Source organism: Diceros bicornis, chromosome 17 (assembly GCF_020826845.1).
Source record: "Diceros bicornis minor isolate mBicDic1 chromosome 17, mDicBic1.mat.cur, whole genome shotgun sequence".
Lineage (NCBI taxonomy): Eukaryota > Metazoa > Chordata > Mammalia > Perissodactyla > Rhinocerotidae > Diceros > Diceros bicornis.
This window is the reverse complement of record NC_080756.1, coordinates 29,561,101-29,579,605: the sequence shown is the minus strand read 5'-3', so window position 1 is coordinate 29,579,605 and position 18,505 is coordinate 29,561,101.

The window sequence follows — 18,505 nt, the reverse complement described above, 5'->3', positions numbered from 1 at the left end:
AAAGAGAAAAGAATTAAAAAGAGTGAGGACAGTCTAAGGAACCTCTGGGACAACATCAAGCACACTAACATCCGTGTTACAGGTGTCCCGGAAGGAGAAGAGCGAGACAAAAGGGCAGAGAATCTATTTCAAGAAATAATAGATGAAAACTTCCCTAACCTAAGGAAGGAAACAGACATCCAGGTACAGGAATCACAGAGAGCCCCAAACAAGATAAACCCAAAGACGCCCACACCAAGACACATCATAATCAAAATGTCCAGAATTAAAGATAAAGACAGAATCCTAAAAGCCACAAGAGAAAGACAAGTTACATACAAAGGAAACCCCATAAGGCTATCAGATGACTTCTCAGCAGAAACCTTACAGGATAGAAGAGAATGGCATGATATATTTAAAGTGCTAAAAGGAAAAAACTTACAGCCTAGAATACTCTGCCCAGCAAGGTTATCATTCAAAATGGAAGGAGAGATCAAAAATTTCCCAGACAAGCAAAAATTAAAGGAGTTTGTCACCAAGAAACAAGTGCTAGAAGAAATGTTAAAGGGGCTGATTTAAGGAGAAAAGAGAAGACCACAAATAGGAAAAATTACCTATTTCCATGATAAGAGGGTAATGGATACAAATGCACAAAAAAGAGGTTAGATATGATATCAAAAACATAAAATGAGGGAGGAGGGGAGTTAAAGAGTAGAGCTTTCAGACAGAGGTCAAACTAAAGAGACCATAAATTCTGTATAGAAAGAGAAAGGAACAGAGAAGGACTACTAAAACACTGAGAAAAAAAAAAAGTTAAAAAATGGCAGTAAGTACATACTTATCAACAGCTACTTCAAACGTCAATGGACTAAATGCTCCAATTAAAAGGCATAGGGTGGCTGACTGGATAAAACAACAAGACTCATATATATGCTGCATACAAGAGACACACTTCAGACCTAAAGACACTCACAAACTGAAAGTGAAGGGATGGAAGAAGATACTCCACACAAATGGCAATGAAAAGAAAGCTGGGGTAGCAGTACTCATATCAGACAAAATTGACTTTAAAACAAAAACTGTATAAAGAGACAAAGAAGAGCATTACATAATGATCAAGGGAACAATCCAATAAGAGGATATAACACTTGTAAATATCTATGCACCCAATGTAGGGGCACCTAAATATATAAAGCAATTATTAACAGACATAAAAACAGAAATAGACAGTAACACAATAATAGTAGGGGACTTTAACACTCCACTTACACCAATGGATAGATCATCCAAACAGAAGATCAATAAGGAAACATTGGCCTTAAATGACACACTAGAACAGGTGGACCTAGTAGATATATACAGAGCATTCCATCCAAAAACTGAAGAATACACGTTCTTTTCAAATGCACATAGAACATTCTCCAGGATTGATCACACATTAGGCCACAAAACAAGTCTCCATAAATTTAAGAAGATTGAAATAATACCAAGCATCTTTTCTGACCACAACGGTATGAAACAGGAAATCAACTATAGGAAGAAAATCAGAAAAGCCACAAATACGTGGAGATTGAACAAAATGCTACTGAACAATGACTGGGTCAACGAAGAAATCAAAGAAATCAAAAAATACCTGGAGACAAATGAAAATGAAAATATGACATGTCAGAATTTATGGGATACAGCAAAAGCAGTTCTAAGAGGCAAGTTTATAGCAATACAGGCCTATCTCAAGAAACAAGAAAAATCTCAAATAAACAATCTAACAATGCACCTAAAGGAACTGGAAAAAGAAGAACAAACAAAGCCCCAAATCAGTAAAGGAGGGAAATAATAAAAATCAGAGCAGAAATAATGGAAATAGAGACTAAAAAAACAATAGAAAAAATTAATAAAACCAAGAGCTGGTTCTTTGAAAAGATAAACAAAATTGACAAACCTTTAGCTAGACTCACCAAGAAAAAAAGAGAGAAGGCACAGATAGGTAAAATCAGAAATGAAAGAGGAGAAATTACAACGGACACTTCAGAAATACAACAGATTATAAGAGAATACTATGAAAAGCTATATGCCAACCAATTCGACAATCTTGGAGAAATGGATAAATTCTTAGAATCATACAACCTTCCAAAACTGGATCAAGAAGAAGTAGAGAATTTGAATAGACCAATCATCAGTAAGGAGATCGAAACAGTAATCAAAAACCTCCCCAAAAATAAAAGTCCAGTACCAGACGGCTTCCCTGGTGAATTCTACCAAACATTCAAAGAAGACTTAATACCCATCCTTCTCAAACTCTTCCAAAAAATTGAGGAGGAGGGGAAGCTTCCCAACTCATTCTACGAAGCCGACATTACCCCGATACCAAAACCAGACAAGGACAACACAAAAAAAAGAAAATTACAGGCCAATATCACTGATGAACACTGATGCAAAAATCCTCAACAAAATACTAGCAAATCGCATACAACAATACGTTAAAAAGATTATACACCATGATCAAGTGGGATTTATTCCAGGTATGCAGGGATGGTTCAACATTCGCAAATCAGTCAACGTAATACACTACATTAATAAAATGACGAATAAAAAATCACATGATCATCTCAATAGATGCAGAGAAAGCATTTGACAAGATACAGCATCCATTTATGATAAAAACTCTGAATAAAATGGGTATAGAAGGAAAGTACCTCAACATAATAAAGACCATATATGAGAAACCCACAGCTAATATCACCCTCAATGATGAAAAACTGAAACCTATCCCTCTAAAGAACAAGAACCAGACAAGGATGCCCATTCTCACCACTCCTATTTAACATAGTACTGGAAGTCCTAGCCAGAGCAATCAGACAAGAAAAAGAAATAAAAGGGATCCAAATTGGAAAGGAAGAAGTGAAACTGTCACTATTTGCAGATGACATGATTTTATATACAGAAAACCCTAAAGAATCCACCAGAAAACTTTTAGAAATAATAAACGAATACAGTAAAGTTGCAGGATACAAAATCAACGTACAAAAATCAGTTGCATTTCTATACACTAACAACGAAGTAGCAGAAAGAGAAATTAAGAATACAATCCCATTTACAACTGCAACAAAAAGAATAAAATACCTAGGAATAAACTTAACCAAAGAGGTGAAAGATCTGTACACCAAAAACTCTAAAACATTGCTGAAAGAAATTGAAGAAGACACAAAGAAATGGAAAGATATTCCATGCTTTTGGATTGGAAGAATTAACATAGTTAAGATGCCCATACTTCCTAAAGCAATCTATAGATTCAATGCAATCTCTATCAAAGTTCCAACAACTTTTTTCACAGAAATAGAACAAAAAATCCTAAAATTTATATGGAACAACAAAAGACCCCAAGTAGCTAAAGGAATCCTAAGAAAAAAGAACAAAGCTGGAGGTATCACACTCCCTGATTTCAAAATATACTACAAAGCTATAGTAACCAAAACAGCACGGTAGTGGCACAAAAACAGACACACAGATCAATGGAATAGAATCGAAAGCCCAGAAATAAACCCACACATCTATGGACAGCTAATCTTTGACAAAGGAGCCAAGAACATACAATAGAGTAAAGAAAGTCTCTTCAACAAATGGTGTTGGGAAAACTGGACAGCCACATGCAAAAAAATGAAAGTAGACCCTTACCTTACACCATACACAAAAATTAACTCCAAATGGATTAAAGACTTGAATGTAAGACCTGAAACTATGAAACTTCTAGAAGAAAACATAGGCAGTACGTTCTTCGACATCGATCTTAGCAACATATTTTCAAGCACCACGTCTGATGGGGCAAGAGAAACAATAGAAAAAATAAACAAATGGGACTACATCAAACTAAAAAGCTTCTGCACAGCAAAGGAAACCATCAACAAAACGAAAAGACAACCTAACAATTGGGAGAAGATATTTGCAAACCATACATCTGATAAGGGCTTAATCTCCAAAATATATAAAGAACTCATGCATCTCAACAACAAAAAAACTACCAATCCAATTAAAAAATGGGCAAAAGACCTGAACAGACATTTCTCCAAAGAAGATATACAGATGGCCAACAGACACATGAAAAGATGTTCAAAATCACTAACTATCAGGGAAATGCAAATCAAAACTACAATGAGATATCACCTCACACCCGTCAGAATGGCTATAATTAACAAGACAAGAAACAACATGTGTTGGAGAGGATGTGGAGAGAAGGGAACTCTCATACACTGCTGATGGGAGTGCAAACTGGTGCAGCCACTATGGAAAACAGTATGGAGAGTCCTCAAAAAATCAAGGATAGAACTACCATATGATCCAGCTATTCCACTGTTGGGTATTTATCCAAAGAACTTGAAAACACCAATTTGTAAAGGTACATGCACCCCTGTGTTCATTGCAGCGCTATTCACAATAGCCAAGACTTGGAAGCAACCTAAGTGCCCATCAAGGGACGATTGGATAAAGAAGATGTGGTATATATACACCATGGAATACTACTTAGCCATAAGAAAAGATGAAATACAGCGATTTTTGACAACATGGATGGACATTGAGGGTATTATGCAAAGTGAAATAACTCAGAGGGAGAAAGTCAAATACCGTATGATTTCCTTCATTAAGTAGTAGATAATAACAACAATAAACAAACACATAGAGACAGAGATTGGATTAGTGGTTACCAGAGGGGAAGGGGGGAGGGAGTAGGGTGAAAGGGATAATTCAGCACATGTGTGTGGCGATGGGTTGTAATTAGTATTTTGGTGGTGAACATGATGTAATCTATGCAGAAATAGAAGTATAATGATGTACACCTGAAATTTATACAATGTTATAAACCAATGTTACTGCAATAAACAAAAAATTAAAAAAAAATAATTTTTGGGGGGCAGACCCAGTGGCATAGTGGTTAAGTTCGCACACTCCACTTCAGTGGTGCAGGGTTCACGGGTTTGGATCCCAGGCATGGACCCACGTACCACTTGTCAGGCTATTCTATGGCAAGCATCCCATGTATAAAGTAGAGGAAGATGGGCACAGATGTTAGCCCAGGGCCAATCACCCTCAGCAAAAAGAGGAGGATTGGCAACAGATGTTAGCTCAGAGATAATCATCCTCACCAAAAAAAAAAAAAAATTCTTTTGTCATTTTCAGTTCTTTGCATTTCCACATAAAATTTAGAATCAACTTAGCAATGTCTACAAGATAATCTTGTTGAGATTTTGTTTGTAATTGCATTGATTCTATAGACTGATTAGAGAAGAGTTGACATCTTATCAAAATTAGTCTTCTGAACACTATATATCTTTGAACACTATATATCATGAACACTATATATCTTTCTATTTATTTAGGTCTTCTTTAGTATCTATCAGCAATGGACTGGTGTCCTTAAAGGAGAAAGAGATTTGGAGACAGACAGCCACAGGGGAAGAAAGCCATGTGAAGACAGAGACAGAGACTGGAATTATGCTGTCACAAACCAAGAAATCACCAAGGATTGTCATAACCACCAGAAGCTCGCTAGAGCCTTCGAGTAGAACATGCCCCTGCCAACACCTTGATTCCAAAACCATGAGAAAATAAATTTCTGTTGTTTTAACCCCCCCAGTTTGTGATAATTTGTTATAGCAGCCCTAGGAAAACTAATGCATGAAGATAAGACTAATTATTTCCATTTTGCTGATTTTTTTCAAGTTAGTACTTTTAAGTTCATCATATTGAAGTAAGCCTTAAATGACAAAACTTTTAAAGTATATTCAAACTCTTTGTTAATATAGTCAGCACAATACATAAAGAACACAATTTTAAAAAATAATTTTTAATAAACTAATAAATATTACAAATCATGACATGTCTATTTCTTTAAACTTATTTTGGAGAATTTTTAACAAAAAGTTTGTATTTATTAAAATGTATTTAAATAGTACAAATGACTCTAGAATGTGCTACAAATCAAAGATTAAGTTTATTTACTGAAATTTATAAGCAGTCAATATTCACTAAGTCAATGATTCAGTAAACATTAGATGAATGTTTACTATGTGCTAGGCGTTGTGCTAGATGCTCCTTCTGGCAAGGAGATGCATAACTGGGTAGAGATTATACTAAACAAATCATTGAGTTCTTTCCATTTCTGAGATCTTATTATTCCACAAGATTAGAGAAGACCTCAGTCTGTAAAATAAATTGTCAGTGTCCATTATTCTTCAGAAGCATTTATTTACAAAATAGCCTGGTTAAAAAGAATCAGCTAACTTGAAAGAGCATATCCTTATAAGGGCAAAGTTCATTTACCTCATCTGGCAAATGGTGTGTCAACTCACACAGAAATCCAAAACAAATTGCACTGAGCAGTTCTTCAGGCTGCAGCCACATCAGTGGAACATTTGCTCTGTTGGACCCAACAACTATTTCACCCCGAGATAAGTCACAAATACCAGCATTGCCATATGCTCACCTTCAAAACGTCCTTGGGAAATTGAACAAAATAGTTAGCTATGTCATTACTTAACCTCTGTAGATAGCTGCATAATTACTGTAGCCACTTGACCTGCTCTATGAAGGCACAGCTTATAAAATAAACATATAATAACAAAGAATGGATTAGCTGTTTAACGATGGGAAAGGGGCAGCTGAGGGAAGACGTTTCGATGAGTGGCCAGAGCACTGACTTGCTAACCATTTGGAGATGATTTACCCAAAGGGGATCAAATCTGCGGATAACGTAATCATTTCAGACATTAATCAGTATTACCAATACTTTTAGCTTGAAGTTACCTTTATGACTAAATAAGATCAATATCTCACCGATCTTATAAATATGACCTTTCTGATGGGTAAGCCAGTCAGAAAAATGTCACTTTTAAAATATTATAAATAACAGCAAAATTAAGATATGTCATGAAATAAGTGTCCAGGAATGTTAAATCCAATATTCTCATCAAGTAACGCCCTTCTAAGGAGGGATCTTGGATGGTTATTTATGTAAACCTATTCTCAAGAAAATTTCTTTCTTGTGTTTGATAAATAAATTTTACACTCAAGAGAGCACTTAGAATACAGAATGCTTTCAATTTCAGGATTTCATACTTAATATTTAAGCATACAGAAAAACATATTTCAAATTATGCTTTGAAAGTCTTGGGTTGGTTTGGATAATATTTGGTTTTCCATTATCACAGAGTCATTTGGCTCAACCACTGGCGATTCAGTAAAGAGATGTCATAAACTTGTGGGGGTTGGGGAAGGGGTGGATCAGGAAAGTAATCTAACTGAGGTTAGTTATCTTTCTATGACTGAATCTCCTTTTTTTTTAATGATAGTATTTCAGTTATCTATTGCTGTGTAAGAAGCCAGTCCAAAAGGTAACCACTCAAAACAACAATGGTTTTACTCTTTTTCATGATTTTTTGGGTCAGCAGTTAGGGTAGGGCTCGGCCAGGCAGTTCCGCTCCATGTAGTATCAGTTGGGGTTGTGCACACGGCTGCAATCAGCTAGAGGCTGGCTGGCCTGGAAAATTCAAGAAGGCTTCATTACCATGTCTGGCAGCTCAATGCCCTTCCTCCATGTGGCTGCTCTGTGATTTCTCCTCATTCAGTATTCTAGCCCGAACTTCACAGCCTGGTGACTGGTTTTTCTAGAGCCAAGGTAGAAGCTACTGGGTTTCTGAAAGGCTAGGCCTGGAAGTGGCACAGTGTCACTTCCACTGGTTTCTATTTGTCAAAGCAAGTCATAAGACCAGCCCAAATTCAAAAGGGGCAGGGGAGGTGGCTGAGGTGACTTAAAGGGTGGAGCATCATGCATATATATTGGGAGGGAAGGAATTGATAGCAGTCATCTTTGAGGACTACCCACTAAAAATAGTCAATTCAATTAAAGTTAAAATAATCATATATTCCTCATTAAAAAAAAAACAAAAAACACTGAACTAATTTTTCCACTGCTTTAAATTGGTTTTGCTTGAAAAAGTAAATCTATATAAGGAACCAGAAACCTCATAGTATACATTGTAATGAGTACGATAGCAGTAGTAAGCAAGGATTCGTCTTCAAGAATGGCTTTGCACGGTTAAGTGCGCACGCTCCGCTGCTGGTGGCCTGGGTTCGGATCCCGGGCGTGCACCGACGCACCGCTTCTCTGGCCATGCTGAGGCGGCATCCCACATACAGCAACTAGTAGGATGTGCAGCTATGACATACAACTATCTACTGGGGCTTTGGGGGGAAAAAATAAATAAATAAAATCTTAAAAAAAAAAAAGAATGGCTTTGCTAATGACATGTTGAACAGTGAAGGAAGAAATATAGAAAATATAAAGAATATGTTCCTTGCTTTCAAGCCTCTTAGTTTACTGTGAGACCCACCATCAACTTGTCACCCAGCAAAAAATATTGAAGAGCAAGAAATAAGCAATGACTTGTCATGAGATCCTGTGGTACAGACGGACGTGACTGACAAGGAAAGACATGTTAGTGAGAAAAAATAACCATTAAAACTTTCCTGGAAAAATGAGACTTGTTACTTTTTAATAAATCAAAGGAGAAGACAGAACAAGATAGATGAGGCTGGAAATATGAGCAAATATAGAAGTAAAAATAAGTATTACATATATTTGTACAGTAGTGAGAAGACTGAACTCACCACAGAAGAAGCATGCAAATTTGGGCAGAGTGAGGCTATCTTAACAGACCTTGTATTTAGAGAGAAGATACGTGAAAGGAGAATAAGATAAAGTTATCCAGTCCTGCTCTGTCCCATAGAGTAGCCACAAGTCACAAGTGGCTATTTAAATTTAAATTAATATTAAATTGCATTTTAATATTTGAATTAATTGCAGTTGCATTAATTGTAGTTCCTATTGCATTCAAATGCTCAACAGCCACATATGGCTAGTGGCTACCCTATTGGATAATGCAATTATTGAACATTTCCTTCACAGCATAGAGGTCTATTGGATAGGGCTGACAATTTGCTCTACTTCCTGATATTTCTGAAATCTAGTCAACTTTCACTTCCCCTCTGCCAACACCGTTAGTTCAGTTTGCTACCGGGTTTCACCAGGGGTAATGCAACACTCTCCTACCTTTTCTCTCTATTTCCAGTCATGCCTGTCTCCAATCTGCTCCCCATTCCGCAGCTAGAATGTACTTTGTAAAGCATTAATCTGGTCTTGTCAAATCCCTCCTGAAATCACTCATGCCATCCTGTTTGCCTGGAATATTCCTCTGTGCCTCTTTCTCTAGCTAACACATATACTCCAGGTCCCAAATTAGATGTTACTTCCTCAATAAACCCTTCTCAGATATCTCTAAGCTTCACTATTCTTTCTTTAAAAAGATACTACCATCTATGATACACAGTTGATGAAAATTAGAGATGTTATGTGATTGATTTAGCACTTAACACTTAAAATGAGAGTAGTGATGTGCTTATGGTGATGATAATAATTTGGTGATGATGGTTTAGACTCTCTAGCTCTATTTTCTCATGCAAGCTATCCAATGTAGCATTCCAAGAAGTGCCACCTATATGCCAAGTAATAATTTAAAATTACCTACATAGCTCATATGACTAAAGGGAATCTGCATTCACTCTAATTCACTTGGCCTTCCCTGAACCATTCTAACCTGCTTTGCTCCTCTGCTCCTTGAAACTAATATATAGATCTTCTTAACATCATCTTTACTTGGTCAAACTCCTTTATTTATTTATTTTTAATTGAGGTAACATTGGTTTATAGCATTATATAAATTTCAGGTGTACATCATTATATTTCAGCTTCTGTATAGACTACATCGTGTTCACCACCAAAAGTCTAGTTGCCATCCTTCACCATACAAATGTCCCCCTTTACCTCTTTTGCCCTCCCTCGACCCCCCTTCCTATTCATCCCTCATGGCCTATCTAAAATGTCACTTCCTCATGGAAGTGTCCAATAAGTATCTTTGCATTCCTTTCAATAATTAATCTAACAGGACAACTTACTTTGTGCATAGAAAAGAGAGAAAGATGAAATTCTAAGATACTTTTATCTAACAAAGAAAAATGGCAGTTTACATTTCTTCCAGAGTTATAGACATTCATTTAAATATGATTATTCAAGATAACCAGTTAATATTAAGAACCTTCATAGAATAGAACCTACACTCCTTGAAATCCCCATGTCTTTGAAAAGGGCCTGTCTTAAGAATTTTACAAGGACATATTTTCATGATTACTAAACACAGAGCTGGTCTTAATTTTTGTGAATCTTTTCAGCCTCCAAATTTATCTAAAGTTTCTTCCATGTAGCTTTTCACTAACTCTGCTGATTCAGAGAGTTTGATTTTTCAAGGCTGCCAGAAGAAATCCATTTGCAAGAAAGAATCAGGAAGGGCAGGCCTAAAGAATTCTGAATCTTATCAAAAGAGCATAAGAAAGAAAACAGTCTTATAAAAGGATTATGAAGTCCAAAATATTTTACTCCTACAGGAGCCTTCCTTAAATGCCCAAAATAGGCTGTCACACAACCTTTTATTTTTAACTATCATAATTAGAATAATTGTTGTGTGAAAATTTGCTTAATACCTATTTTCCCTGCTAGCTTTTGAGCTTCAAGAGCACGGGGACCCATCTTTCTTGTTCACTGATTACCTCCTGCACGCAGCATCCTGACTGATGTGAGTCAGGGGTTGCGTGGCCAGTGACTATTGAAAGTGTCTAAATTTGCTTTGATATATTGAGTTCCAGCCAGAGCTGAACACTCAGGGGGAATGTCCAACAGGCATTTGGGGCTGTAATGAGGGAACAGGATTGTCAAGGTTGGAGTCAATAGCTTCAAGTTAGTAGTTGAAGTCAAGTATTTGGGTGAATACTCCAGGGAAAAAGGAAAGAGGAATAAAAATAAGGATCAAGTCTGATGATTGTCTGCCTTGGGGAAAGGAGGACAAAGAAGGCACTCCACCAGGAAATGGGTGGGAAAGAAGCACTTGGATAAATAGGGGAGAAAAATCCCAGAATACACGCTAAAGACAAGGAAGAATAGGCTTTTAAGGAGAAAGAGGCCAATGGGATCCTAGCAGCAGATGCTGCAGAGACCACATTACTGCCTGTGTTGTTGTTGCTGTGGGTTGCCTCACTCTCTTTCATGAGCAGTTACCAGTATTACAGAATCCTCTAAAGATTTTCAGTTAGCATTCCAGGTCTTTCAGAATCTTCTGCTGAAATGCTTCTGGAAGCTCAGTCTAGCCCCACTTCACCACCTTTAACATGAAGCCCACCCGACTCCAGAAGTCATCAGCACAGAAATAGGTCCCAAGTAAGCAATTGCGTTGCTGAGACCTCACAGAGGACCAACCCCCTCTGGCATTTTACGGCCACAATGTGTGAGAAACTAATGCCTAATTTTCAAACTTGATTTAGATCTCTCCTAGAGCAGCGCAGATAAGCGTAAAGTAGTATGTGGTCAGAGTCTACTTTGGTTTCTTTCTCGCTTGGACAATTAAGATGTGCAACCATGCAAAAGAATAAGAATTTTGTTGGAAACGAGAGACTCACACAGAGCAAAGACTATAAATCTTGAGTAGTTAGTAACAGTGAAATTAACATTCTTCTGGGATAACATTTTGGTATATTTGAAAATAGTTATTTTAGTGCGAAAATGTTAAAATTTTGAAGGAATTTTCTCTAACTGTCCAAGAGATTTTGGCAGAACTTTGTAATTCACAAAACTGTTTTTCATAGCCATGATAATTGCTGTTAAATTTGCCATGATTTGTCACAGTAGATGGAGTATTTTCTATTCGAGTTCAAATAATTAAATCATTGTGCTTCCCAAATGAGTCCTTTAGAGTGTTATCAGGTTTATAGAAAAAAATTGGGTTTTTTTGGCTTTCAGATATTGAGGAAAACTTTTCACAGTCACTGAGAATTGTAACGTTGGTTTAGAAGGAAGGACTTGAGTTATTTATTCTAAGAGAATGTGCTGAAGTTTAGTTTCTGCTTTAATAAAAGGATAATTTATGGCATTCGTTAAGCTCTTCTTTAGTTAAAATTCATCTATCAAGAGCTGTCCAAGAAACAGTTTTAAATTTCAACATCATGAAATCTTCCTATTTTTGCCTGTTGATGCCAAACCCCCGTAGGTGATACTTTTGCTAAATAGCATTGATTCTATTAAGGAGAGCTACAGTAGGAAATCCTTCTGTTGAAGATCCACACGTATTTTATTGACTAGAGCCAAGTTTTTGTATTATGTGGTTTTGTTTAGCAAACATAGACAGTGAAAGAAAGTAAAACATTTCGTCTATTTAAGTCAAAGCAACTTATTTACATGGCCTGACTGTGTCTCTGGACTTTTCAAATGCTGGTCTGGTTGGTCCATGTCATTGAAAATTATCTTGCTGAATTAGGAGATTTGAAACTTAAAGTCTCACATTTAACTCAGCAATACTTTTCTAAGGAAGTAGTTTGAGACTTCCTTTAAAAACACCATTTTACCGTGTTAAAAGTTCAAATAATTTTTACAAACTCAGTGTTCATATGTTACACTCTGAAAGTTATTTCATTTTTTTAAAAAAGCAATCAAATAGAATTCAAGATTTTAAATTTATTTCCTAAAACAAAAAGAAAAATAACCAACAACCCAATAGAAAATAATGAGCAAAGGATGGAAATAGTTCACAGAAAGAAAATGCAAATAGCTCTAAAATACATGAAATGATGCTCAATCTCACTTAAAATTTAAGAAAGCAATTTAACAATAGCTGAAGATACAACTTTTTTCTGGTAGATAAATGTTGTGACACTGTGAGAGACACCCTCATACATTGTTGGTAGAAGTGTAAAATGGTGTAACCTTTATAGAGAACAACCTGGTAATATTTATCAAAGTTAAAAATAGTTCAATTGAATATCCATTTGAAAAAAGAATAAACTTTAATTTATACCTTATACTATACACAAAATTTTACCCAAAATGTATCCTGTATCAATGTAAAACCTAAAATTATAAAACTTCTAGAAGAAAACATAGGAGAAAACTTTTATGACCTTGGATTAGGCAAAGATTCCATAAATATAACACCAAAAGCATGATCCATGAAAGAAGAAATTGATACATTGGACTTCATCAAAATTAAAAATTTCTATTCTTTGAAAGATACTATGAAGAAAATAAAAAGTTAAAGCACGCAGTAGAGGAAATATTTTGTAAAACATATATCTGACCAATGACTTGTATCCGGAATGTATACAGAACACTCAAAACTGAATAAGAAAATTAACAACTTCACCAAAAAAGACATACAAATAGCAAATAAGTGTATGAAAAAATGTTCAACATCATTATTAGAAAAATTATTTAAAAATTATATTTTTACTAGAAAAATAAAAAATTATAGTTTATGATTATAAATTAAAACCACAATGAGATACCACTACACACATATGAGGATGGCTGAAATTAAAGAGATTGACCATATCAAATGTTGACAATGGTATGGAGCACCTGGTACTCTCATACACTGCTGGTGGAAATGTAAAATGATAGAGTCACTTTGGAAAACAGTTTGACAGTTCCTTAAAAGTTAAACATACACTGACCATATGATTCAGGCATTCTACTACTAGGTATTTTCCCAAGATAAATAAAGCACATGTCCATATGAAGGTGTATATGTGAATGTTCATAGCAGCTTTATTTGTAATAGCCAAAAACTGGAAACAAAAGATGAATGAATAAAGAAATTATGATACATCTGTACAATGGAATAGTAGTCAACAAAAAAAAGGAATGTATAAGTCCACCTGGTCTTCCATTTCAGATCTCACTGAAGAGTTTTTCTGTACCGTTAAGACTTATTTTCAGTCTGAGAAGAATGTTTTTCAGTGGTTCTGTTGAATATGCAATTCTCACGCAAGTATTTCTATAATTATCCTGTTTCAGTTATAATACAGTTTCTGGAACAATAGGACTTTTATTATATTGCTGTATCTGTTTTAATAGAAGTTTTATTACAGAAATTATGGTAGAGTCACTTATGAATCTGAGGTTTTTGTTTCAAATTGCTTATAGGATGGGAATTCTTTCTCCCAAGTAATTTTTTTTTTTTTTTTTTTTTGGCTGAGGAAGATTCAACCTGAGCTAACATCTGTGCCAATCTTTCTCTGTTTCGTATGTGGGTGGCTGCTAGAGCATGGCCACCGATGAGTGGTGTAGGTCTGCACCCAGGAATCAAACCTGGGCTGTCAAAGCAGAGTGTGTCGAACTTAACTGCTAGGCCACAGGGCCAGCCTGTCTCCCAAGTGATTTTTACTTTAATACTGCTTTGGATTTTTGACGGGGAGTTTTTTTTGAACTTTTGTCTGTTTAGGATTTTGTTCAATGGCAGAATGTTTTCTTCTGCTCTGGTACATATTGTGGCTGAGAAGTTACCCCTGGTATTTGTTTGTTTGTTAGACTGTGGGGCACACAATACAAAAAAAAAAAATGTCAAAAAATGGCCAGCCTCAATGGCCTAGTGGTTAAAGTTCAGTGTGCTCCATTTTGGTGGCCTGCTTTCAGTTCACGGGCGTGAAACAACACCACTCATCTGTCAGTGGCCATGCTGTGATGGCGGCTCACATAAAAAAAGAGGAACATTGGCAACAGATGGTAGCTTAGGGAAAATCTTCCTGAGCAAAAAAAAGTCAAAAAAGAAATGAACTATTGATACAGGCAACAACACGGATGACTCTTAAAATAATTATGCTTAGTGAAAGAAATCAGACAAAAAGATTACATATTGTGTGCTTCCATTTATATAAAATTTTAGAAAATGTGAACTAACTCATAGTGAAATACAGCACATCTTTGGTTTCCTAGGAACCAAGAGGTGGGATGGGGGTAAGGAGAGGCAAGAAGGAGAGATTGCACAAAGAAATTTGAGGAGGTGATGGATATGTTCATAATCTTGATTGTGGTGATGGTTTCAGGGTTGTATACATATGTCAAAACTTATCAAATTGATCACCTTAATTATGTATAGTTTATTGCATGTCAATAATACCTCAACAAAGCTGTTTTAAAGATGCATATGCCATTTGACCTGGCAATTCCAATTCAGGAATCTATTCTACAGAAATATTTGCAAGTGTGTGAAATTTTATTTGCCCAAGGTTATTTATTGCACCATAATTAATAATACCAAAAGATTGGAAACTAATTAAATGTTCATCAGTAGGGAACATGATAAATAAATCTTGTTTTACAGTTGAGTATGAGACAGGCATAATAAAGAATAAGTTCTTTATCTACTGCTAGGAATCTTCAATATGTTGAGTAATAAAAACCAGACACAGAACAATGTGTATATTATGCTAAATTTTGTGTTTTAAAAATTAAACATGTGTTGTCCTATTTGCATGTATATATACATATACATAAATGTATGTTTATATTTTTAAAAGTACTTATGGGACGATCCACATAAAATTGATACCAGTCATTTGTTCCTAACCCAGAATGTGGATGATTAGGAGACAGAAGCACGAGAAAGACTTTTCAGTACACACCCACTGGTTTTTCTTAAATTTTTCTCATTGCTTTTTCAGAGTCACCTCTGTATAATGCTTAATCTAGCCATTGCATTTTATTCCCTTTAAAATTATTTTACTTTTTATTATGTTGCAAACCACTGCTAAAATGCAAAGGACAGAAGATTAGCAGACCTTTGATTAACGTTGCTTTAAATGCTATCTGCAATACTTCTCTGGCACACTTCCACCGAGTTAAGCAAATCTTTTGATGCAAGTAGACTCGATCTAGCTAAACAAAGGAGTAGCTGAGATTATCCAAGAGGACAGATGACGTCATCAATAACAGAGAGACAACAGGAAGATTTAGGCTTCTTAAAAACTCAGTAAAAGGGAGGAAGTCTTCCTGCACCAGAAGATTACATCCTCTAAGGCTTAGATATAATGACTATTATGTGACCTCGGTCACTCAATTAAAGGAAGACAGCTCTTAGGCCCAAATCTTTGTTATGATACACGCATTTATCTAAAACTTTTAATTCTTTAAATATTTAATAAACATTTCTTAGATCTTTGGGAAAATATTCGAGCAAATCAATCATAGCCACTATTACTCATTTTCCCCTCTTGGCTGGCATCCTTTCCAACTCAGTGACCACAAACTGACCACAAAAGCAAGTTGCTGGAGGGGTGTCTTCTCTAATTTCTCTTCCAGCCATCCCTTTCTTTCTGTCTCCTTCTGTTTCCTTTTCATAAATTATTAGTGTCACACTACACCATAGGAATTTTAGCAGCCTTTGGGCTGCCTCTGTGTTTTGGGTGTAGCAGTAGCTCTCTATGGGGTAGAGAGTAATGACCCTATGATTCCCATTCATTCTATCTGGTATTTATAATATCTCAAAGCCTAACGTATCTCTATTAGGAACTTTTAAAATTAGTACAAGTCAACTCATGCTCATCCCAAGAATGTCAACAGACATAAAACAAAGATTAACATTTAATTTGTATATTAGTTGATTCCATGTATATTTTGGAATCGCTTACCTTTAACAGGGGCGATTAAAAACATTTTCCTGGAGTTGGCCCTATGGTGTAGCGGTTAAGTGTGTGCGCTCTGCTGCTGGCGGCCCAGGTTCGGATCACAGGTGCGCACCGATGCACTGCTTGTCAGGCCATGCTGTGGCGGTGTCCCACATAAAATGGAGGAAGATGGGCACGAATGTTAGCTCAAGGCCAGTTTTCCTCAGCAAAAAAGATGAAGATTGGCATGGACGTTAGCTCAGAGCTGATCTTCCTCACACACCCAAAAAAATCTTCCTTTCTGTCTTAGGTTTTGTTGTTCGTGGGGGTACTGGTGGTAGCGTTGGTGTGCTTGTTTTAAGAAGCATTTCTAGTGTAATTCATTGTATTAGCTGGGTAATTAATTATTCTGATTACTAAGATTGACAACTACATTGGGTTTATAAAGTTTTAAAAAAATTCTGGTATCTTTTCCTTCTTGAAAAATTACAAACATTTAAAGAATCGCAGATTGGAAGGACACAATTTTCTTATTCTTTTCAAGGGACTTCATCCTGACACCTGGTTTTTATCATGGCTATAGCCCAAATGGCAGGACATTACGTAATCACAACGGTGGAATCTTCGATACTTCTTCAGTGTGAACCCCTTTTCATAAACCCGCTTTTTTTCACTCACGTGGTGGCTCCATGACTCCGGCATTTGCAAGTAAATGCTGAAGTTCTGGGTAGTTATTTAACAACCATGTAGAAGGTCCACAGAAGTAGAATTGCTTAAGGAAGCAAACAGTTGTATGAGGTCCAAAACACATAGTCAAACCAGCGTGGAAAAAAAAATCAAACAACATTTAAAAAGTCAAATAAGCCCTCTTTCTGTTTGTTGAAACTGATCTGTACCCTGTCCTTCAACAACTGCAAAACAACTGCAAAAACAAAACATGTCTTCACTCAAAACAAAATGGCTGACAAAAAAAATAATGAAGCCAGCTCCCAAGAGACTGTGTCTATCAATCAGCTGAGAGTGACCCAAGGTGTCTGATTGCTGAGCCCAGGGCCTGGCACACAGTGATTTACAGTAAATATGTGTTGAATGAATTACAAATGGGAGATTTTTTGTTTTGTTTTGTTTTGTTTTTAAATTGAACTTCAAATTTTATCTTACTTATAGAGAAATATTTTCTTTTTTTTTTTTAATTTTTTGTATATTGCAGTAACATTGGTTTTTAACATTGTAAAAATTTCAGGTGTACATCATTGTACTTCTATTTCTGCATAGATTACATCATGTTCACCACCAAAATACTAATTACAACCCATCACCACACACATGTACCGAATTATCCCTTTCACCCTCCTCCCTCCCCCCTTCCCCTCTGGTAACCACCAATCAAATCTCTGTCCCTATGTGTTTGTTTATTGTTGTTATTATCTACTACTTAATGAACAAAATCATACGGTATTTGACCTTCTCCCTCTGACTTATTTCACTTTGCATTATACCCTCAATGTCCATCCATGTTGTCACAAATGCCTGGATTTCATCATTTCTTATGGCTGAGTAGTATTCCATTGTGTATATATACCATATCTTCTTTATCCATTCATCCCTTGATGGGCACTTAGGGTGTTTCCAAGTCTCGGCTATTGTGAATAGTGCTGCAATGAACACAGGGGTGCATGTACCTTTACAAATTGGTGTTTTCAAGTTCTTTGGATAAATACCCAACAGTGGAATAGCTGGATCATATGGTAGTTCTATCCTTGATTTTTTGAGGACTCTCCATACTGTTTTCCATAGTGGTTGCACCAGTTTGCACTCCCACCAGCAGTGTATGAGAGTTCCCTTCTCTCCACATCCTCTCCAACACATGTTGTTTCCTGTCTTGTTAATTATAGCCATTCTGACGGGTGTGAGGTGATATCTCATTGTAGTTTTGACTTGCATTTCCCTGATAGTTAGTGATTTTGAACATCTTTTCATGCGTCTGTTGGCCATC